This window comes from Vipera berus (assembly GCF_964194415.1).
Source record: "Vipera berus genome assembly, chromosome: Z".
Classification (NCBI taxonomy): Eukaryota; Metazoa; Chordata; class Lepidosauria; order Squamata; family Viperidae; genus Vipera; species Vipera berus.
In genome coordinates, this window is record NC_138205.1 from 92,497,433 (window position 1) to 92,521,110 (window position 23,678).

Consider the following 23,678-nt stretch of genomic DNA (forward strand, 5'->3'; position numbering starts at 1 on the left):
ACCGGACTACCGCGGCTCCGCAGTAGCGAGGAGATGGGCAAAAAGCAGCAACCAGCACGAGTCTCGAGCTCCTCGCGCGCCACCACAAAGCCGACAAATGCAGCAACAGCTGACCGAATCCAGGCGTGGATAAGGACTTTGCATCCACGTGACCGCCGGCAAGAGGCGGGGTTGCCGGGATTTCGTCATCGTCCGCGGTTGCGCTATGCAAGGTGAGCCGAGGAAAAAGGCCTGGTGGAGGAGCCTGGGCTGGCGAAAGTGGTGGGGCCTAAAGCATGGGGGGCCGCCCTGGCGCATCCTCACTTCCACCGGTTTCTGGCCCCTCGAGTTCAATATTTATCGCTTTATGTATTGATTTTTAAAAAACGGCTGAGCCACCATCCTCCCTCTGCCCGCCCTTTTCTCACCACTCTGCTTCTTTCATTTCGTTTGTCCCCTTGGGAACCGGAGGAATAGGAAAGAGATAGAAACGCCCAGGACCTTTTTAAGCCAATCTGCGCCTTGGAAGAAAGCTATTTAGGAAGCGTATTCTCCTGAATTTATGCCCAAACTATCCACTTTACATCAGAGAATTTAGGGCGTCTTTTGTCACCGCTGCCTGGGATTCTGGGAGTTGAAGTTTCTGCACGCGGGCAACACCGATTTGGGGACGGCGTATTCCTTCCCAATCAGCCCTATGCTGCCTCGTGCCGGAATTGGTGGGTCTCTAGTCCAAAGGACGCTTTAGTACAGTATTAGAGCTTCCATAAAACCGTGAAAGGCATCCAATCCATCCGATGGTTTTATAGATATATGTAAATATTTGTAAGAAAAAGTGGCTTGGGGAGTCGTTGCTCCACTTTTGCTATGTTCTTCGGAAAAACTCTTTAAATATATGTACTTTATGCAAAATCTGAATGTATATACCAGGGGCAGGCAACCTTCGCTCTTTTATGACTCGTGAACTTCAACTCCCAGAATTCCTGAGCCAGCATGGCTGGCTCACGAATTCTGGGAGTTGAAGTCCACGAGTCATAAAAGAGCCAAGGTTGCCTACCTCTGGTTATATACTGACGAGCAGTTTTAAAAGGAGAGAGAGAATATTCATTAAAATGTTATAATTCTCAAGAATGATCATTCCTGCTTCGTAAGTGAGTACTGTAATGTGATTTCTGAAAAAGTGCTCTTCAGAATACCATTCTGTCTTGCTAGTTGGTGTCATGAAGCTCATAAAGATACTGGAATCAGTATCTTTTGCTGAGTATAATGTTTTATTTGCTCATAAAGTCTGTACAGCCAGCTTGTAGAACATATCTTTATTAAGAATAAAAAAGACTAATTGCATCTTAGTGTTCCAGGCTAGTTAAGTTCCCTACTAATTTTAAATCAAATTCACACTTCTAGTCACAAAGTCAAGGGATCTACATCTTTTGATTCCTCAGATACATTTTGTGTTCCATGTTTGTTGCTCAGATAAGTATGCAATATGTATTTTCATTAGGTAAAAATATAGAGGGATCTGCTTCTGTAATAATGTTATTTAGGTTTATAGTGGTGGTGATGTAATAGCACTGCTGATTTTCTTTGTATAAAATATATGTTGTCTGTACCTGGAATCAATTTTTTCCCTAGATTTTAATTAGGTTGCTTGGTGAAGAATTCTTAGAGCTGATGGAAGTTGGTCCCATACATCTCAAACCACATTGAGAAGTGAATACTAATCTCTCTTCACAGCCAAATTTTTCCAATTCCAGAAAGGCTGTAATTGCCAGTGGTGAGTCCATAATAAGCAGCATTCTGATTTGACTCTAATCTGTCAGTATTCCCACACACACACTTACCATGGCATTTTACATGAACAGTAAAAATCCTACCCATCCCTCCACAGTTGTCATATTGCCATCCTTTAAGCAAAACAAAATTCTTAATAAACATATTGGAAATAGTGGACAGAGTGGTGCAGACCCATTTTGTTCCACCTTTATAAGTGAAAAATTATTCTTTAACTACCATGTAATATTTAGTTTTAAGATTTAGCAAAATCTCTACCCCACCCTATGCCTTTTATACAGCATACAGAAATCTTACATATTCAATGGCACTTACATAAAAATATACATACATAAGTTTGAACCCCAAATTAATAAAACACTTATTTTTTCCTGTGATAAATGGATTAAGAAATAAAACTTGAAGCTAGTCAAAGCACTGTTTACTTTCTAAGTCATGGAAGATTTTTTAGTAACTTGAAACTTTGCTGGTATGGCTTATCTGTAACATAATCTAGTTCTTCATGGCTAAGTATCTTTTTTGTCTGAAAAATCTGCAGGCTTGGCATAGTTGAGAAGACATTATGAACTGCTAAACAACTTCTGAATATCCAGCCTGAATTCTCACACATTTGGGTCCAATAAAATTATTTCCTTGGTTGTCCTGTGTTTCTTTTTCTATGGCATTGAGACAATAGCAGCAGTCCTTTAAATTATAAAGAATTATTTATATTACATAATGTTATAATTACTTCATAATGTACAATCATATATATTAGTCTATTTCAATTTAATTGGAACTTTGTAATAAGATTTCCCATACATTGACTACAATATTTTCCAGCATAGAGGCTGTGTCATGTTAGATCTGCTGACCATAGGACAAAAGTAGAAATATTAAATGGAAAATATGTGTCTTATCTGTCTGTTAAAGAGTGCTTATAAAGGTTCCTGTTTCTTTAATTCCTTATATTTAAAAACACAATCTAAAGTCTAAGAAGCACACAAACACCTCAGGGCGTATCTCCACAGGAATTACCCTCATCAAGGACTATAAAAGAAATCACACCTTATCCAAGATTGGAAAGCAAGTTACTAAATAAAAACTTTACTCTCCCGTGCACTAATGATGTTATGTAGCCTGATAAGAAACATCTGCAGAAAAGCAAGGTTAGAGAACACAGAATCCAACAATTCAACCATGAGCTACATATATTTATTTTATTTTTATTTTTTTATTATTTTAATTCCATTTATATCCCGCCCTTCTCCGAAGACTCAGGGCGGCTTACAAGCTTAGCAGTCCCTATCAATACCTTTGTTCAGAGTGTCAGTGGTTCAGAGATTAGGTCTCTTGCTCTCTAGTATATTTATATGTTGTATGATAAACAAAAAAGGAACATTTTTGCTTTTAATGAGGCCCTGTAGAGACTGCCTGATTTTGCTGGATCTGATTATCCAGAAATAGCCTGTCAACTTACAATAGCCTAGGAATAGTCTGTCCTGATTCATTTCTGCTTTTAGAATTAGGTTTTGGGAGGAGGAAACCTTTTTTTTTCTTGCTGGAAATATTCCACTTGTAGTGATCAAAAAAATCCCCAAGGGTTCATCCATTTGTGTATAACGTTTCTTCTGTTCTGAGCAAGTAATTAGAGTCAAACTATTGGCAAGTGGTCACATACCTTTTATTCCTTTCTTTTTGTACCAACTATACCACTAATGGGCAGTGTTTGAATTTAGAGAGCATGCTCATTATTGTGCTTTTGCTCATTAATAAATCGTTAACGTATCAGCCACAACAAAAAAGGTTAACTGCTAAATTGCTCTCCAGTATCACACATTGCTTGTGGATGGTTTTTAACAACCTTAGCTTACCTTTATTTTAAAAGGAAATAATATGAAATAAAATTAAGTCAATACTGCATGTCTTTTATTTATTCAATAGTTGTTCTACATATTTGGTCACAATATTCATTTTGCTATCGTCGTTCTACTTCTATTTACAGGTCTCTATTTTGTTATCTTCTCCAGTTCTTTTACTTCTATTCTGATGTCTCCCAAGTATTGCCTTTTTTTTTTTGCTTTATTGACAATGGTTAAGCCTGAGGTATTATGTGGTAGATGCTTGTCTGTTTGAATTCTAAAGTCCCAGAATGCTTTAGCTTCTTCATTTTCTATTAATTATGGTCCACTATTTCTTGCTTGTAGGCAAATGTTATTTCTTCTTTGTGGCATTTGCTGTCTGCCGTGGTCTTCTTGATTTTGGCTTCATATATGCTTGTTCTAAAGTTTGTTCTTGTGTAGCTAGAATTAGCCCCCCTGTCTCTTTTCTTAATTTTCCAGTTAGCCATTACCAAGTCTTGTTATCTGCTTTGCCTGCTTTTTTAATGTACTGGCCATATAATAATGTAGTTTGCCTTGCCATGTATCCTGTTCTTCATTTGGTGTTGGGTTTGTTTTGTAGACTAGTTTGGTCTCTCCAGAACCATAAGTCTCCATGGTGTACTAGTTTCAATGCATCTTTTTTTACTGTCCTTCAGATATTTTTCCAGTGCTTTTTTTTTCTTCTCCAAATTTCTAGTACTTACAACATTCCATACTCATCTATCCTTCTTGGCAAATAGAGTCTGTCTACATGGATGAAGGGCACATTTGAATATTGTTATTTTTGGGGTCTTCCTATGTAGGACTTTTAATTCTGTTTGAGTTCAGTCCAATATTTGAGCTATGTGTATAATGATTGGAATTGCCTTGGTGTTAATTTCCTTGATGGTATTTTCTCCCTTGAAATCTTGACTTCACTCTGGTCTTGTATTCACTTCTAACTTTTTTATTGACTTCAGTATGTTTGATGTTGTGAGCTTAAAGAATGCCCAAGTTTGTAGTGATCGTCTTCATCCAGACTCTTGAACAAGTGTGGGCAATTAATTTTCCCTATGGGCCACATGAGAAACTGGGACTCTTGTAGAGGGCTGCTGCTGCCACCCCAATTCCCACTACTCGGCTCCAACTCCCTGACAGTGCTACCGCAACACCATCTACTGCCAATGCCATGGGCCTGCTCTTGATGTTATTTCATAGGGCATCCCAGGGGACTGAAGGAGCCGGCAGTTGTGATCTTGGCACCACTGAATGAATGAAAGCTTTCATACCTTCTGGAGCAAGAAGGAATTGCCAGGAAACTGGAAAAGAGCTGGTATGGTCCCAATATTCAAAAGGGGAGGGGAGTGGATCCAGAAAACTACAGACCAATCAGTTTGACATCAATACCTGGGAAAATCCTGGAAAAGATAAGCATTGGATTTGCAAGCATCTAGAAATGAGCAAGGCAATTACTGGAAGCAAGCATGGCTTTGTTAAAAAAAAGATCATTTCAGTAAAACCTTATTGCTTTGTTTGATGAAGTGACTAAATTACTGGGTCAGAGAAATATTGTGGATATAGTATACTTGGACTTCAGTAAGGCATTTGATAAAGTAGACCACAGCCTACATTTTGGTAAGATAGAATAACGTGGAATAGGCATGGATTTGCAGTTGGTTAACCAACTGCACAACATATAATCCTCAATAGAGCTACATCTATGTGGAGGGAAGCATGCAGTGAAGTATCTCAAGATTCTATCTTGGGTCTGGGGCTCTTCAACATCTTCATAAATGATCTAGAAGAAAGGATAGAAAAAGAGGTCAACAGATTTGTAAACAACAACATGCTGGGGGGAATTGCCAACATTTTGAAAGACACTCAAGATTCAGATGAATCTTGACAGACTTGAGCATTGGCCCTATCCAACAAAATACAATTCAGTGAGAAAAGTAAGGTCCTGCACTTAGTAAGGAAAAACAAATGCATAAGTATAAAATAAAAGTACCTGGCTCAATAATAGTAAGTGTGAGAGGGATCTATATTTCCCAGTGGATCACCACTTAATTATAAGTCAGCAGTGTGCTGCAGCTGCCAAAAAAGCCAAAGCAGTTCTAGGCTGCATCAACAGAGAGATAGCATCAATATCATGGGAAGTGATAGTACTCTGTACTACACTAGTGAGGCCACATTTGGAATACTCTGTCCAGTTCTGGTCACCACAATTTTAAAAAGACACTGAGGCCAAGAGATAAGGGGTGTGGAGGCTAAATCATACAATGAACAGCTAAGGGAACTACGTATATTTAGGCTAATGAAGAGAAGACTCAGGGGAGACATGATAGCAGTTTTCCAGTATCTGAAGGGCTGTCACAGGGAAGAGGATGTTGATATATTCTCCCCAGCTCCTGAGGGCAGGACAAGAAGCAATGAGTAGAAGTTTTGTCAGAGAGATTCAGCCAGGAAATATGGAGGAATTTCCTGACAGTAAGATGATTAATCAGTGGAACAGCTTGCCTTTCAGAGTGGTGGCTGTTCCATCACTGGAGGTTTTCAAGAAAAAAATGGACAACTATTTGTCCAGGATGGTACAAGGACTCCTGCCTTGGACAGAAGGATGGATTAAAACACCTCCAATCCCTTCCAGCCCTATCTTGATTCTGCCAATTTTCGCTATTTTTCTTCTGTTGTTAGTGAGGGTAACACATTTGTCCAGTCCAAATTCCATTGCAATATCTTGGCTGTATAAACAGACAGGGTTGAGCAGCAATTCTATTTCAGATGATGTTTTCATATAGCTTCAGATTGTTCATTAAAAGATGAGATAATCTGACAGATATTGTTGTTTGATGGCCTACTTGTTCAGTATTGCTGAGAAAGGAATCAGTACAATGACAAACAGTAGTGGTGATAATGAGTCACTTTCAAAGATTCTTGCCTTGATATTAATCTCTTCTAGTCTATCACCATTGACTAGCAATTGTGTCTTTCATTGTGCCATCAAACTTTGCACAAAGATTCTGATGTTTCTACTGATTTATTATTTATTAAATTTATATGCTATCCATCTATTAGGCAACTCTAGGAAGCTCACAAAATAAAAATGGCAATATAAAACAATAAAATATGAAAGCAATATCAACATTAACATTAACACTACATTATATATTTTATGGAACATCAGTTACACTTATATACACATACTTATAGCTATAATTTAGTCAGATCACATGTATTAGAAATATTGAAATTAACTGCAATCTATATGTGTGTGTGTGTGTGTGTGCATGCATGTGTGTGTGAGAGAGAAGTCAGCCTCCCAGAGAAGGAAATATTAAAAGGACAGAAAAATATATTTCCTCAAAGGATCTTAAAGAGGCAGAAAAGCATGCCCAGTTTTTCTTAATAGCCCCAAGTCTCCCTCCCCCAAGCAGAAACCAGCTCTATAGAAATGCAGATGTAAATCCAGGAAGGTTGAAGCTAGAAGATTCAAAAGACAAAGACACCTAAAATCTACATGCCACATCCAAAGTCTAAGAGGAGAGAGGAACAGAAAACAACTCTAAACAAAAGGCTCAAGAGGGTATAAAAACCCACATGTGCTCAGCTCTTTTCTTCCAGAGCCATCTTTCTGTCTAGCTCTCCTCTTCAAGTCTAAGGACATAATAAGATTAACCCACAGATGCCAAAGGGCACACCCAGACTCAGGTCAGAATACACAACACAGAAAATAGCATCAAACAGGAACAGGAAACAACTCCAAACAAAAGGCTCAAGAGGGTATAAAAACCCACTCCCTACATGTGCTCAGCTCTTTTCTTCCAGAGCCATCTTTCTGTCTAGCTCTCCTCTTCAATAAACTGCAACCTTCTTTCTAAAGCAGTCACCGTGTTGTTTATCCCTGGCTTGGACTGAACCATGAAGAAGACTTTTCCTTCAACAATTTGGCACCCCAGATGGGACTCCAAGCTAACTACTCAAATGGACTAAGACTGGTAAGCTCCATTTTGCTGGCAGCAGACCCCTTGTGTCTGTGGATGGGTTTCCCAGGCCATGCCCATTTGGAGCCAGGATAGTAAAGGGAGTTTTGAGTTTATTTATTTATTTATTTATTTATTTAATTTTTTATACCGCCCTTCTCCCGAAGGACTCAGGGCGGTGAACAGGGCATATCTTAAAACTACAAAAGTACAAAAGTTAAAAAAGAATTAAATTATTGCCCACAATAAAAACAATAATATATATATATAAATATTAAAACCCTAAGTAATTCCCCATCAGGCCAGGCCAGCTTGTTCAAATAAATGGGTCTTTAACCCGCGCCGGAAGGAGCGGAGATCCGGTGCCATCCGGAGCTCAACCGGCAGCTGATTCCACAAAGCCGGAGCGCCCACAGAGAAGGCCCTCCCCCTGGGGGCCACCAGTCGACATTCTCTGACTGGAGGCACCCTGAGGAGGCCCTCTCTGTGGGAACGCACGGGGCGGAGGGGGGTCGACGCCGGCAGCAGGTGGTCCCCGAGGTATTCCGGACCCATGCCATGTAAGGACTTAAAAACCATCACTAAGACCTTGAACCTCACCCGGAAGACAACTGGTAACCAATGCAGCTCGCGGAGCAAAGGTGTAACATGGGAGTACCGGGAAACTCCCAAGACAACTCTCGCGGCCGCATTCTGTACCAGTTGGAGCCTCCGAGTGGTCTTCAAGGGAAGCCCCATGTAGAGAGCATTGCAATAGTCAAGACAAGAGGTCACGAGCGCATGAGTGACCGTACACAGGGCATCCCGGTCTAGATAGGGCCGCAACTGCCGCACCAGGCGAACCTGTGCGAAAGCCCCCCTGGTCATGGCTACTACATGATCTTCTAAGGTAAGCCGTGCATCCAGGAGGACTCCCAAGTTGCGAGCCCTATCTACGGGGAGTAAAAACTCACCCCCCATAGAAAGTGATGGAACGTTTTGAATGTCCCGGGATGCCGGAATGTACAGCCACTCAGTCTTGTCAGGGTTGAGTTGAAGTCTGTTCCTCCCCATCCAGACCCGAACCGCCTCCAGGTAACGGGACATCACAGCGAGGGCATCACTGGGGTGGTTTGGGGTCGAAATGAAAAGTTGGGTATCATCAGCATATTGATGATACCCAACTCCAAAACCACGAATGATCTCACCCAGCGGTTTCATGTAGATGTTGAACAGGAGAGGCGAGAGAAACGAACCCTGAGGAACTCCACAAACGAGAGACCTAGGGGCCGATCTCTGCCCCCCTGCCAACACCGACTGCGAACGTCCCAGGAGATAGGAGGAGAACCACCGAAGAACTGTGCCTCCCACTCCCAATCCCCTGAGACGCCGCAGCAGGATACCATGGTCGATGGTATCGAAAGCCGCCGAGAGGTCTAATAGGACCAGGACAGAGGAATATCCCCTATCCCGGGCCCTCCAGAGATCATTCACCAGAGCGACCAATGCTGTCTCCGTGCTGTACCCGGGCCTGAAACCCGATTGGTACGGGTCCAGATAATCCGCTTCATCCAGGACCAGAGGGAGCTGATGCGCCACCACACTCTCAACAACCTTCGCAAGAAAGCGAAGGTTAGAGACTGGACGAAAGTTGTTCAAGACAGCTGGGTCCAAGGCAGGCTTCTTGAGGAGAGGTCTCACCACCGCCTCCTTCAAGACGGTGGGGAAATTACCCTCACTCAAAGAAGCAGATATCACCGCCTGGAACCAGCCTCGTGTCCTCTCCCTGGCTGCATAAACCAGCCAGGAAGGGCACGGATCCAATAAACATGTGGTGGAGCTCAACCTCCCCATAATCCTGTCCACTTCATCAGGGGTCACAGAATCAAACTCTTCCCAGATAACATTGACAAGACCGCCCGTGTCCTGATCGTCAGACTCTGCCCAGCTGGAGTCCAAACCGGTCCGAATCCGAGCGATTTTATCCGACAGATGTTGACCAAACTCCTCGGCACGACCCTGCAAGGGATCCTCCCTCACCTCCTGATTAAGGAGGGAGCGAGTCACCCTAAACAGGGCGGCCGGGCGATTATCTGCGGACGCGATGAGGGCAGAGAAGTAATTGCACCTCGCTGCCCTCATCGCTGCGAGATAAGACCTAATATAGGTTCTTAACCGCAACCGGTCGGATTCGGATCGGCTGGACCTCCAGCAGCTCTCTAGGCCCCGTTTCCGACGCTTCATCTCCCGGAGCTCCGCGGAGAACCATGGAGCTCGATGGGATCTGCACCGGGTCAGGGGCCGCAGGGGTACAACTCGGTCCAGTGCCTCAGTGGCTGCCCTTTCCCAGGCTTCCACTAAGGCATCTGCCGAGCTGTGAGCGACGGAGGCAGGTGGGGATCCCAGCGCTGCCTGGAACCCGAGAGGGTCCATTAAGCGTCTGGGGCGGTACCATCTAGTTGGTTCCACATCCCCACGGTGGGGGGTGGCAAGATGGAAGACCAGCCGCAGGAGGTGATGATCGGTCCATGACAGGGGCATAATAAATGGAGAGCCCCCACCAAGATCATCCAACCACCGTCCAGATAAAAAAACCAAGTCAAGGGTGTGGCCTCCCTCATGAGTTGGTTCAGAAATTACCTGCGTCAGGTCCATGGCCGTCATGGAAGCCATGAACTCCCGGGCTAACTCAGATGACCCTCCCAGGGATGGCAGATTGAAGTCACCCAAAACTAGAAGTTTGGGGAACTCAATCACCAAACCGGAGAGGACATCGAGTAGTACGGGCAGGGCTGCCGCTGTGTGACTAGGCGAAACGTACACCAGCAGCAAGCCCAACTGCGCCCCCGAACCAAACCTCAAAAAGAGAGACTCACACCCGACTATCTGAAGAACGGTGGTCTCCCGCGGACATAAGGTCTCCCTAATAACAACCGCCACTCCCCCGCCCCTACCTTGAGCCCGAGGCCGGTGTAACGCTCGGAAACCTGGTGGGCAAAGGTCAACCAAAGGGACCCCACCCTCTGGACCCAACCAGGTCTCGGTGATACAAGCCAGGTCCGCATGCTCACCCTCCACCAGATCCCGCACAAGGGGAGCCTTATTAACCACGGACCTGGCATTCAGGTACACCAGCCGGAGCTCAGGAGGCTGCACATCCTCGCTCCCGGCACCTCGGGGAAGAACCAGAGGGTCGGAGCACCTCACTGCTTGCAAACAGCGGAGACGGCCCTCCCGGTAACGATACGGCCCTCTGTCCATACGCCTGCTGCTATACCCCAGTGTCGTGGGAATCGGTAATCCCACGACCCGCTCCCGAGCCCCAGATGTAACCACAACCCGTATGTTGGCAATTTGATCTCTAGTTCCTCTGCCTCTTTGTTTGAGTTCAAGGGCTGCTTTGGAAAACAGGTGAAGGTGAGTACCTCTAAATTTTAACTTTAAAGCCCAGGGGACCAAAGGAAATGTGTGAATGTCTGTGTGTGTTGGATTTTGCTCCCTCTGACCTTTCCTAACTGCAGAAACGATCTGTTCAAGTGGCAGACCCTGGAAAGCATGGGGGTTTGGCCAGAGTGCAGGACCTTTTGTTAGGGAAAAGGGAGAGACTGTGTGAAAATGGAATGAGTGAATGAGAGAATTGGATTTGGGCAATCAGCTGGTAAGGCCTGTAAGCAAAGCCCACTTGTAGGAGGGGCTCATACTAGTGCACAAAGCACAGGTCCTCCCAGACTCCTCTTGAGTCTGAAAACTGAAGGCAGGCCATGTACCTGTTGCAGTTGGTCCTCCCCAGACCCCTTTTTGGTCTGCAAAAAAAAAAAAATTAGTGCCCAAAAACTGACAGGTGGGGTGGCAGGGATAGTGTCACTGAGAGTGGCTGGGCAGTGCCGCTAGAGACCTCACTGAGCCGATTGAACCCCACATCAGAAGGGGAACATGGTTAGCTGTAGTTCAAGGGTGGGAATTAGGTCACCTATTGGAGATTTGCTCGAGGTGTGGGACAAGAGGCGAGTACCCATCCTGGATGGTATGAAAAAGGAAGTGAGCAAGAGAAATTTGTGAAGAATGGGTTTTGCTCAGGGCTTTGCAGGGAAACCAATTTGGCTAAATAAAGGTACTTAAAGAGAAAATAAGAAATAATGATTCTCTCTCTCTCCTCTCTCCCTCTGCAACCACGTGGTATGTTTAAGATTTGTGCCTTCTCTGAGTTAACTGAGATTTATGGTGGGAATGACCAGGATGTGTAAAACTAAGACTTCTGTTTCTCTTCGTTTTTCCTTGTCCTTGTGTATATATGTGTGTCAAAGTCTTTGTGTATGAGGTAAATTGACTGACTGTCTCTTATCCAAAGAGAAAAGAATTTTAAAATTCTGCTTAAAATAAGCCATCAAAAAGAAAATACCCTCACTGTTTGTCTGGCCAACAAACAGAGTGAAGAAAAATGTGTTTGTTCGTTTGTTTTTCTTTCTTCTTCCTTTCTCTCTCTGTAGTCATAAGAGCAGCCCAAAGTTACCAGGAGGGAATGTTTTAAGTTCATCTGCTGGAAAAGTTTCACTCTTGCATTTACTGTAAGTGCTATAAATGAGTTTTATCTGTCTATCCTTTTCCTGAAACATGAGGTGTGTCTAGCTACAAGAGCCTCCTGAAGCTCAAATTTTCTTGTGTGGAGAAGTAATCTTCTTAAGTTACTTTTCTTATCCTATCACTAATTGGTGAAACTACTATGAAGCTAATCCTGGAATGTATAAGCATTTTTCAATCTCTAAAATGTGGTCTATTTTAGAATAAATGTTAAAGGTAGATTCTCCTGCCCATGGCAAATTGCACACCTTAAAATATTAGGCTTTTATAATTATTTGGAGCTTTCAGCATTCTCAAGCTGCCCAGTATTTTTCAAGTTGCAAGTCCTTAAGTCCTAATATGTTGCAAATGTTCAATTTCAGAAATGAGCCCTTTCATTTATGTTCTCTTACAAGAATCCAGGTTTCTTTTGTCCTCATCTGTGATTTCATTTTGTCTGCCTGTTTCTTTAACCACAGTAGTATTAACTGCAGTATTAATAATGCCTTTCCAAACTGTCTTCAAGCTAACCCCCGCCCCACAGTTCTACTTCTCCTTTTCTGTTCTCCATGCCTTTGTCTGCCTCTCCTGGGATAGTCCACCCAGAAAGGGGGGAGGAGATCTTGCTGTCATGTCTTTCAGCCCTGCATAGATGACCCCCAGAAACCTTTGGAAGCACACTGACCCAGATGCTGCCTCCGTTCATTTAAGCCATGGAATTGAGTTTTGAGTCCAGCCATCCACTAAAACGCCACCAAGCAACCTGAGTGGAACAGATCTTCCCACGTCCTACCATTCCCCCAGATGCCTGTGAAAGCTGCAAAGGAAGGAAGGAATCCTGGAGCCATTGGTCTCCACGTGAAGCCTCAGAAGAAAATTAGGAATTTCTTTCTTGGCCCATTTGTATTGTAATAAGCCAGTTGAATGTACTTATGGAGAGATGGCATTTGGGAATAGTTGGCACAGCAAGTCCTGAACACCATGGATTTCTGTCTGGTGGGAGGAAAATTTATCCAGAATGTTTGTATTGCCTGTTTTGTAGAAGCACCTGCACATACATGCACACACACCATTCATAATCACACTGAGTCTTTCCCCTCCACCTACCTTCAGTAAAGTTCCCCAGGCTGGTTTTTGCTCTGTGACTTCAAAGCTTTGCATGTGCAACTTGCTGCAAATTCCAAGGGGGAGGGAACCAGCCCCCCTCAGATGATTTGCAATTCATGTGCCCTGACTGAGGAAGTAGCAGGAAAGAGATCTCCAACCTAAGCCCTGAATATCTTGCACTGGTGGACTCAGACTGGGAGTCCTAGGGCTCACTATGTGCAATTTAAGAAAAAAATTAATAGCCTGGCTTGCATACTGGCTAACCTCAATTGGACATTACAAACCTGGATGCACTGAACTAAGAGCTAAGGAGAAAACAACTCTTGAAAATGGGCAGCCATTGGTTATGTACTGAGACAAACCATGGCTGTGAAGAATTTTGGAAGGAATGTGCAAACCTGACTGGAAGCTCAAAGTGACACCCAAAATTTGAAAATAATTGGCACAGATTATTGGAAACTATAAATTTCTTTTTCACCTAACAATTTTTTTGCCTTGATTTTTAGAACTTTATGAGTTGAAGCTCCCCTTTTGGGAGCCACTGCAGGGATCTTTTTCTGCTTGCCTCTATTAGTGTCTTCTTCTTCTTCCTTTTGGCTTAACAGTTTAAAGCTTGCTTACCAAGTCTCCCTGATCAGATCACTTTTAATCTTGTGCCAGTAAAAGTGTGTCACCCACACTATTATGGCACAAAGGAGGATTGTGGGAAATATTAAAAGGACAGAAAAATATATTTCCTCAAAGGATCTTAAAGAGGCAGAAAAGCATGCCCAGTTTTTCTTAATAGCCCCAGGTCTCCCTCCCCCAAGCAGAAACCAGCTCTATAGAAATGCATATGTAAATCCAGGAAGGTTGGAGCTAGAAGATTCAAAAGACAAAGACACCTAAAATCTACATGCCACATCCAAAGGGCATAATAAGATTAACCCACAGATGCCAAAGGGCACACCCAGACTCAGGTCAGAATACACAACACAGAAAATAGCATCAAACAGGAACAGGAAACAACTCCAAACAAAAGGCTCAAGATGGTATAAAAACCCACTCCCTAAATGTGCTCAGCCCTTTTTCTCTTTTCTTCCAGAACCATCTTTCTGTTTGGATCTCCTCTTCAATAAACTGCAACCTTGTTTCTAAAGCAGTTGCCATGTTGTTTATCCCCGGCTTGGACTGAACCATGAAGAAGATTTTTCCTTCAACATATGTTTTGGAGATTTGAATCCAAAATGCTGCATTTAAAAAAAAAATCTTCAAAAGATGTTTCAAAGTGTATGTGAATGCAAACATACTGTAGCTGTACCTTAAAGTAGCATACACACATATGAAAAATGTGGAAACCATTTGATAGAAGTACTTTGGAATAGATAAGACTTCTTTTTTTTCAATCATTAAAGCATCCAGCTTTTTTTCCAGGGTTATGCAACTGCTTTGGAAGCTGCTTTGGCCCAACTATCTTTGCATATATGTGTAGGCACAGTCCCTTTGTTGGGAAAAGCATAGATAGTGAAAATAACCCTTTAAATCATTCTAGTCTATGGAATCAAAAAACTAAAGGCAGCATATATGGGTTTATCTTCCTGTTTGAACTAAAAAAGCCTACTAATAAATTTTTCCCCTCTTTTTGACAAAATTGTTTTATAGGCCAAGAATAAAATATGTCCAGTTAGATCAGTGGATTTAATAGCTTTTTAAAGCAATTTAGGGACGCGGTGGCTCAGTGGGTTAGGACGCTGAGCTTGTCGATCAGATGGTCGGCAGTTTGGCGGGTCAAATCCCAAGTGCCGCGTAGCAGAGTGAGCGCCTGTTACTCGTCCCAGCTTCTGCCAACCTAGCAGTTCGAAAGCACGTAAAAATGCAAGTAGAAAAATAGGGACCACTCCGGTGGGAAGGTAACAGCGTTCCGTGCGCCTTTGGCATCTAGTCATGCCGGCCACATGACCACGGAGACGTCCTTGGACAAGCGCTGGCTCTTCGGCTTTGAAATGGAGATGAGCACCGGCCCCTAGAGTCGGAAACGACTAGCACGCATGTGCGGGGGAACCTTTACCTTTACTTTTTTAAAGCAATTTGTTAAAAAAAAATATTGAAATTTAAATCCCTTCTCTCTGCTTCCTTTTCAAAAGAAATGTTAAATCAAATTAAATGATAGATTGTACATTGTCCTTTCATGATTACATATCAATTACCTATTTAGTACTTGTAGGGCCATCATGTGGTAGTAACTGGGTTAGTATCATGCCAAAGTTTTATCTGTGAAAGAAATTTGACAGTGGCAAAGATATGATAGGGGAGGGAAGGATAACATATAGATCAATTCTGTGCTGTGGTTATCCACTCAATATATGTATAATGGCAGGATGCAGTCATTATTGCTACTTATGACAAAGCTGTTTTCAGGAACAACCCCAGGCACCAGTATAATTACAATCCAGATGGTGTTGCAATTGTACATATTGGTGAATGCTAAAGAATGAGGAAAATAATAAGAAAAAAGATCCATTCCTTACAACAGAGTTCCTGTATTGTGAAAATATAGCTTTAAGGAAAGATGCAATGTATAAGGCACTTAGCAAAACAGGAACAAAGGAACATGTCTAATTTCTGGATGTTGTAAGCTGGTTTTTTTTAATCTAAAGAGCACAGTGAAAGTAATTTAGAATAAGCATATAATCAACTGATGGAGTAGAAAGATTTTGATAGATGATATCCACATTAGAAGACAGATGTTCCATGACCTTCCACACTGCAAAGTTCTGCTTCATGGCTTTATTTCTATTCCTTTGCACTTGTTACAACAAACTTCCTGTACATTCCTCATAATCTGAATGATTTGGATCAGTATATATCCATCTAGCAATTTTTATCCTATTCTGCAAATTAAGGCACATTTTTATCACTTGGTTCGTAACTATATTACTTTATAATAAGAAAATTTCTGAATTTGACCTGTGACAAGTATGTATGGAATAATAAAAGTTTAAATTTTGTTCAGGAATTCATTGAGAATTTCTCTAGTAAAGACGTATTTCCTTATCTTTGAAAAATATTGTATAACAAGTGTGGAACTTCCAGCCCATACTGGAAACATTCACAGACAGGCCCTTCCCTTACCCCAATTGCAATCCTTTTGAAGTGGAAAAGGTGACATTATTACTTCCCTTTTCAAGAAAGACAGTGGTAGTGTGAAGTTCAAAACAGGAATGGACTTAGCTTTCTCCAAATTCCTCTTTTAATGTAGCATGCTTGATGGAAATTATTCTGTGCTGTGCTGAAAGTTATCTTGTAATTTCTCAAGGTTTTTTCTCTTGCAGAAAAGGCTACTGTTTTTCTGCTGAATTCTCAAAGTTGTCAAACATTTCATTTACATTTTTCTTGCTGTATTATAGGGTTTATTTTGCTGATGGAAGCTACTCCTGCTGTTGTAATGCACATTCTCCAATTTGAAAAAGCCCAAGGGAAGTTTCTTCATGTCATCTTTCCTTGGGATTTAATTGAAACATTAGAAACTAGGAAAGATACAACTTCCTGGACAGATGATTATACAATGAAAGAACATTTTCACAATTGTTACTTGCCTTTAAGCAATTTCAAAAGGAAAATATTTCAGAATAAATAAATCTGAATAAATCATTTAAATTGAATGGGAATTGTGATAAAAGCACATAAGGTAATTTTTACTGAATATTTGAAACAAAATATATAAACAAGTACAAAATAGAAAATTTAAAAAAATAAAAATATACAAGTAAAGAAAGGGTTTGACATTATAGACATTATAGCTTTCTAATATATCATGAATTAATTGTAAGTAGTTAAGTATATTGTATATATCACATCATATTAAAACACTTAAGAAACTAAGAACTGTGCTATCTTATGTCAGCGACAGCTTATAGCAAGCACATAGACAAGATTTTCTCCAAAATGATCTTCCTTTCAGTCTTTCCAATAGTGCACCCAACATTAACTTAATCCAGCCATCTTGCCGCTCTTCTTTCTAGCTTTCCCAACATTGGAGCTTTCTCCAAAAAACTAGATCTTCATATAGTCTTCTAAGTATAATGAATTGAGCCTGAATATTTGTGCCTCCTATGAGAACTCTTGATTTGTTTGATTTATGAGGTCCTCTGCCCCCAAAAGGACATGTAGTGTTATTTCTAAACAGTTTCTTTTATTATCTGATCTTTGGAGTTATATATATTGTTGTAGATATTATAGCATCTGAATATCTTTTCCAATATTTCCAATACTTTAGTAAATGGTAGTCTGAAGAATTATTTCTTGGCTCCTTGTTTCTTTATTACTGATGGCTGATCCTAAAAAGCAAACACTATCTACCGTACTACTTCAAAATACCTATTCTTAACTGCTTGTTGTACCTGTTACTAGTTTGGTCTACTTTAAAGTTAGATTCATTTTTTTTACTGTGCTCCTTGACTTTTATTGCCAAAACTTGCAAGAATTTTGCATTTTCAGCTATGAGTAGAATAATCACCATAGCACAAGCTATTGATGTTTCTTCTTCTAATTTTAAAACCATGTTAATCTTTTCTCAATTCCCTTGATGTATTTCAGCATATAGGTTGAATAAATAAGGGGAGAGCATACTTATCCATTCCTGGAGCTTGACTGTTTCACCATGTTCTGTCCAAACTGTAGTTTCCTGACCTGTAATATATAGTGTAGGTTTTGCATGAGGACAATGAGATACTCTGGAGTTCCCATTTTTTATAAGCATGTTTCATAGCCTGCCATGATTGAAACATGAATTTATAATGAATGAATACTAACTTTTGGGAATCTTTGCCTTTCTTAATTATCCTGAAATAGAATTTTCTGAAGTAAGGAGCACAAGACCAAGGAGAAGCTGCCACTTCTTTGTACAATGATTATTGATCTCTAATGTTAACAAAAAAGAAGGGTGAACAATAGAAAGGCAGAGATTCTTACACATTTTGAGGTTGAGAGTTAGGGAATCTGTGTAATCTGATTCATGAACAACTTCTTAGGATATAATATAGGGGTTGAACAAAAGAAAAGGTTTTTTTGCTATTTTAGAATAAAAGTTGTGCCTCTTCAATAGACAATGGTGCCTAGGATTCCATAGTTAAAGAGGGTGGACCATGGAGATAACCAGGGGAGGCACTTGATAATGGAATGCCTGTGGTTCTCACCATATTAACAGAAGTTCCTTGTTAAGGCTGCCCCCTAGATGACTAGATGGACAGGGGAGGGCTTTCCCATTGTTTTAGCTATGAAGGGATTAAGAGTTTTCCTGACAGTTGGAAAAGAATTATTCTGGAGTTGGAAAAGAACCATGCAGTAGATTTGGACTGATCCTATTTTTAATTACATATGCTACTGGCAAAGCAAAAGTAGCAGATGGAAATGGAAGAAGTTTTCAGCTTTGTGTTATTATTTTTTTCATTCCAATCCATTGTGCATAATATTTCACGTTTCCTAGCTTTTTCTTAAACATCTGGCATCTCCTTTTCCATTTGGGCTTAATCTACATTGGATGATCCTAAGCATTATTTGGTAGCATGTAGAATAAAGGATAGCCTACAGAACATAGAATAATAGAATCGAAAGGGACCTTGGAGGTCTTCTAATCCAACCCCCTGCTCAAACAGGACACTCTATACCATTCTGGACAAATGACTTTCCAATTTCTTCTTGAAAACCTCCAGTGATAGAGCACCCACAACTTCTGGAGGCAAGCTGTTCCACTGTTGAATTGTTTTCACCGACAGATTTCTCCTTAATTCTAGGTTGAATCTTTGTTCGATAAAGTGTAATTTTGTAGCCACTTTCCATTGCCTAATGAGCCTCCACTTCAAGCAATTTATGATTGTGTGTTCTTTGGAAGACTTGGTCTGATTTGAACCAAAGGACTTTCTTCTAACAATATCTTGCACATATTTTAATTCTCTTTTTTGGTATTGGAATGTAGATTGATCTCTTCAAATTTGTCACTGTATCATTTTCCAGATTTGCTAGAGCTTGGTTAGAACCGTTGCAGCTATTGCTTGCCTTATTTCTATATGAATTCTACCAGTTCCTATAGCCTTATAACTTGAATGAATATAATAATGAAAATATGTTTCTCAATTTTCCATTCTAAAAGTTCTGTTAAGATACTAAAGATTCCTTTTGTTACAAATAGTATGCATGTTTTATATCACATCCAGCTAAAGTAGAGCTAGACAACTTTTGTAGGCTGATGGGTGCATTTAAATGTAAATTTTATGCTTGTTTCCTAGCTGAAATTGGGTTTGGGACTGCTATATTCATGAGTTGGATGCCATGCTGATGCAGCCAGTCACAAAACAATATTTCACTGAATGGAAGCTAATGAAACTATTCCCCATTACCTCTTTAGGCCATAACTTTTCCTTTGAATTATTTCTACCTCTTTACCACATCCTCTTTAAACTCTTGCAGATTGACCTTTTCATGGGAGATTTCAACTTGAGACATTTCATACTGTCTTTGGTTTGACAGAAGTGAATGAACTAATAAGGTAATTCATGAAAACAAAAATGTTTTCCTACTTTGAAACTTAGCTCTCATATACCAGTTAATAATCATATATTCAAATATGCTACAATAGAGTGAAGTTTGCAAACTAAAGATGGGGGTGAAGGAACCTGTGTATTTCAGCATTTACTTTTGGATGTATCCTAGAATTGTAACCATGTCAGTCTATTTTGAGAAGAACAATGGCAAATTGCATAGCTAAGGTTAGATTAAGGATTAGTAATAAAATGGGGTGAGATAACAGTTTATGCTACCTTGAACTTATTTGATAAAGCAGAATAGAAATGTATAAAATCAAGATAGAATTCCTCAGATGTTAAGTCCACATCTAAACCATCAGATTAAAAACACTGTTCTTCGTAACTTGAATAGTTTTTGAAGCAACTCAGTCATCACAACAGCACAACAGTATCCTTAGAAAAAAGTTTTTAGATAAAAATATAAGTTCTGCAGAATGATTAGAAAGCATAATGAAATTCCAAGTGAGTCAATCATGATTAACTAAATCATGGTTTACTGAATTTAATATGCCAGGAGTGTAAACTAATATTGGTAGTTTTTCCACAATACACAGAACCAGTAACCATGCTCATCTATCATACCACATGACCCAGTCAATATGACAAACAAATGTTGAAGAATAAGAACTGCAGTCATACAGACTTGCAATAATTGTTTTTATCACACCATTGAAGACTGCCATCTACTGAATAATCATCAATGCTGCTCACAGAAACAGGTCAGTCATATTCTCTTGCCTTTCATTTCAGCAAATTTATTAAGATTACTGAAGTAACATTTATATGCATATGCTTTGCGAGCAAGATGGGCGATCTCCAAATCTGATATATAAATAAAAGAAAAATAAGATTTTGAAATCGTATATTCTTTATGGACTTTACATCATACCCTCTATTTTTGCTGAAAGGTACCCCCAAACATGAAAGTAATAGTAAAAGAAATAAGCATCTATTCTAAGTCAACATTCTTCAATTACATTCTGTTTAGATTATATACCAAGCAAACAAAATTTAATTTAAAAAATTTAAGAACTGTGTCCTAGATTTCAAACTTGGGCTGACAGCCAGGTTCAGCATCTTTAACCGCTGAGCCATTGCATCCTCTTTTGATTATGTTAACAAATACGTTAAAGTGGGTGACATAATATAACAAATACTGTGCATTAGGAATTTTGAGAAACCTTTGACAAAATGTCATATCAAAAGCTTTGAGAAAACTTAGCCATAAGATAAACGGACAATTGCTAACATAGATTGACATTTGTTAAGAAAACAGAAACTAGAACCATGTTGGAAATTCTCACACTCCTGAGATGGGGTGGATTTTTCCTAAGTTTTGGGACCATACTTTTAAAACTTGCATGCAAATGACCTCAAATTAGGACTTAAAGTGAGGTAGCTATTGTACATTTATACATATCCATCAAGCTACTCATTTTTTAATATAAGTATTATTCAAAATGTAGGAGTGAGAGAAATACAGTAGGGTCTAAATGAATTATTATTAATGAATCCCACAAAATGGTTTTCATTATTCCAATTTGCATTATTCAGCAATATGATTGGTTCCCACTTACATAACTTTTTGTATGAAATATTACATACAGTAAAGGATAAAAAAATATATACTTTTAAATTTATGTTAACAAAGCCACAAATTATAGAAAGTAAAATAAAAACCAAAAATATTCTACTACAGATCAACTTTTGTTGTTTTTCTAATGTAAAGAGCCTGTTTTTAAACATGCTGTTTTCTTCTGATTGAATCTTCATTTTTTTCCATTTTGCATACACAAAAACTAGCAGCATGTAAACCTCAACAGCAACTTCCCATGTGCTAATCTTGATTAGGTAAAGGTTCCCCCGCACATGCGTGCTAGTCGTTTCCGACTCTAGGGGCCGGTGCTCATCTCTGTTTCAAAGCCAAAGAGCCAGCGCTTGTCTGAGGACGTCTCCGTGGTCATGTGGCCGGCATGACTAGACGCCAAAGGCGCACGGAACGCTGTTACCTTCCCACCGGAGTGGTCCCTATTTTTCTACTTGCATTTTTACGTGCTTTCGAACTGCTAGGTTGGCAGAAGCTGGGACGTGTAACAGGTGCTCACTCTGCTACGCGGCACTCGGGATTCGACCCGCCAAACTGCCGACCTTCTGATCAACAAGCTCAGCGTCCTAACCCACTGAGCCACCGCGTCCCTTAATCTTGATTGCTGACTTGCTAAACCCATATTGAACCTGAATTTTGGTTCATTTTAAATACAACCTAGTATTAAGGTAAAGAAATTAAAAGCATGAGATAACACAATATATTTCTCATCCTCAATTCCACACATCCATACACTCTTTCATATATTGCCTTTTGTTCTTTAAACCTTTTATTTATTTATTTTCAGGATTTCATCAGCCTACAACTTTCTAGGTCCTCCCCTCCTGTTTGACAGTTCATTCTTCCTTCATATATTTACTTTGTGCTACTAATTCATTCGTTCTACATGGTGAAATCCCTTCATGTAATTCTTTTACATTGGTTACTTTTTTATTCAATCAACATCCAAGGTATTATAAACAGTACTAACTTCTATTCTTCATTAAATTTTTATTCAGTTCTCTTATCCATCATAATCAAAGACATTCTCAGTGGGTTTACTTTTACATAACAGTAATAATAGAAGCATAGATAAAATTTAAAAACCCACCAATCAAAAAACAGCAGGTAACGTTATACAACTCAAGCCCACCCTTAAATAATTGTTAATAATTTTATTAAAAATTTCATCACAATGATAAAAGTTGAGTGAGAAAGTGTTCAGTGCCAAGCCATGCAGGGCATTAAGTTAAAAGCAGTACTTTGAATTGCATATGGAATATAATAGAAAACTAATGTGGGTGCTTGAGTGGCTATGCTCTGGTTAGTGCGTGTCTACCGATGATTAGTCCATTAAACCTAGACTAATTGAAGCTTCCCTGTGCTCTTCAAAAACATACATATATATATATGGCATGTTGCAATATCCTGACCAAATGGTGAACTCTTTTGCCATTGCATTTTAGGTGACATTACTGTACACCGTGCATTAGCTTTAGGAACTGTCCAGGATGTGTTGCTCAATGGTGCTGCAAAATCTCTAGTTGTGGAGCATTCACAACTTCTGAAGTTCCACCAATTGTTCTAAATGTCAGAAGATTTTTCCTTATTTCTAGGTTGTATCTCTCCCCGATTAATTTCCATTCTTTGCTTCTTGCCTTTCCTTCAGTTGCTTTGGAAAATTGGTTGATCCTGTCTTCATGGCATTCTCTTAAATATTGGAAGATTACCACAGTATCATGTCACCCATAGTCCTTTTCATTAGACTAGAGATGCCCAATTCCTGCAACTGTCGATTTTAGTCTCCCTTTTTTTTTTGCTCTTTTCGGAACTTTCTAGTCTCAACATCTTATCATAGCAACCAAAACTGGATGCAATATTCCAACTGTGATCTTAGCAAGGCATTATAAAGCAGTACTAGCACTTCCTTTGATCTTGAGTCTATCCCTCTATTAACGCAGCCTAAGACTGTTGGCTTTTTTGGTGGCTGCAGCACTGCTGGCTCATAGTGTTGGTTCATTTATAAAGATTCTAGATCCCTCTTCGTTACTGCTATTGAGTAAGGTACCACTTATTCTATATCTGGCAGTTACTTTTTCTCTTCTGAGTGTAAAGTCTTATTTTTCTCACTATTGAATTTCATTTTTGGATAAGTCCCAGTGTTTATCAAGATTCTTTTCAAACTTGAGCCTATCTTCTAAAGTGTTGCCTATTCCTACCAGCTGGGTGTCATCTGAAAACGTGATGAATTCCCCTTTTACCCCATCTAAATCATTTATGAAGATGTTATACAGTACTA

The 23,678-nt window shown here is 40.1% G+C and overlaps 1 protein-coding gene across 1 annotated transcript in view; it reads right to left on the reverse strand.

Annotated features, from left to right (window-relative positions):
- The window catches only part of SNX10 (sorting nexin 10), a 52,734-nt gene extending 52,406 nt beyond the window's left edge, over window positions 1–328 (reverse strand). The window contains exon 1 of the mRNA XM_081343651.1: window positions 3–328. The gene's annotated coding sequence lies outside the window, so the exon portion shown is untranslated. The remainder of the gene's footprint in view (window positions 1–2) is intronic.
- Between the last annotated feature and the right edge of the window lie 23,350 nt (window positions 329–23,678).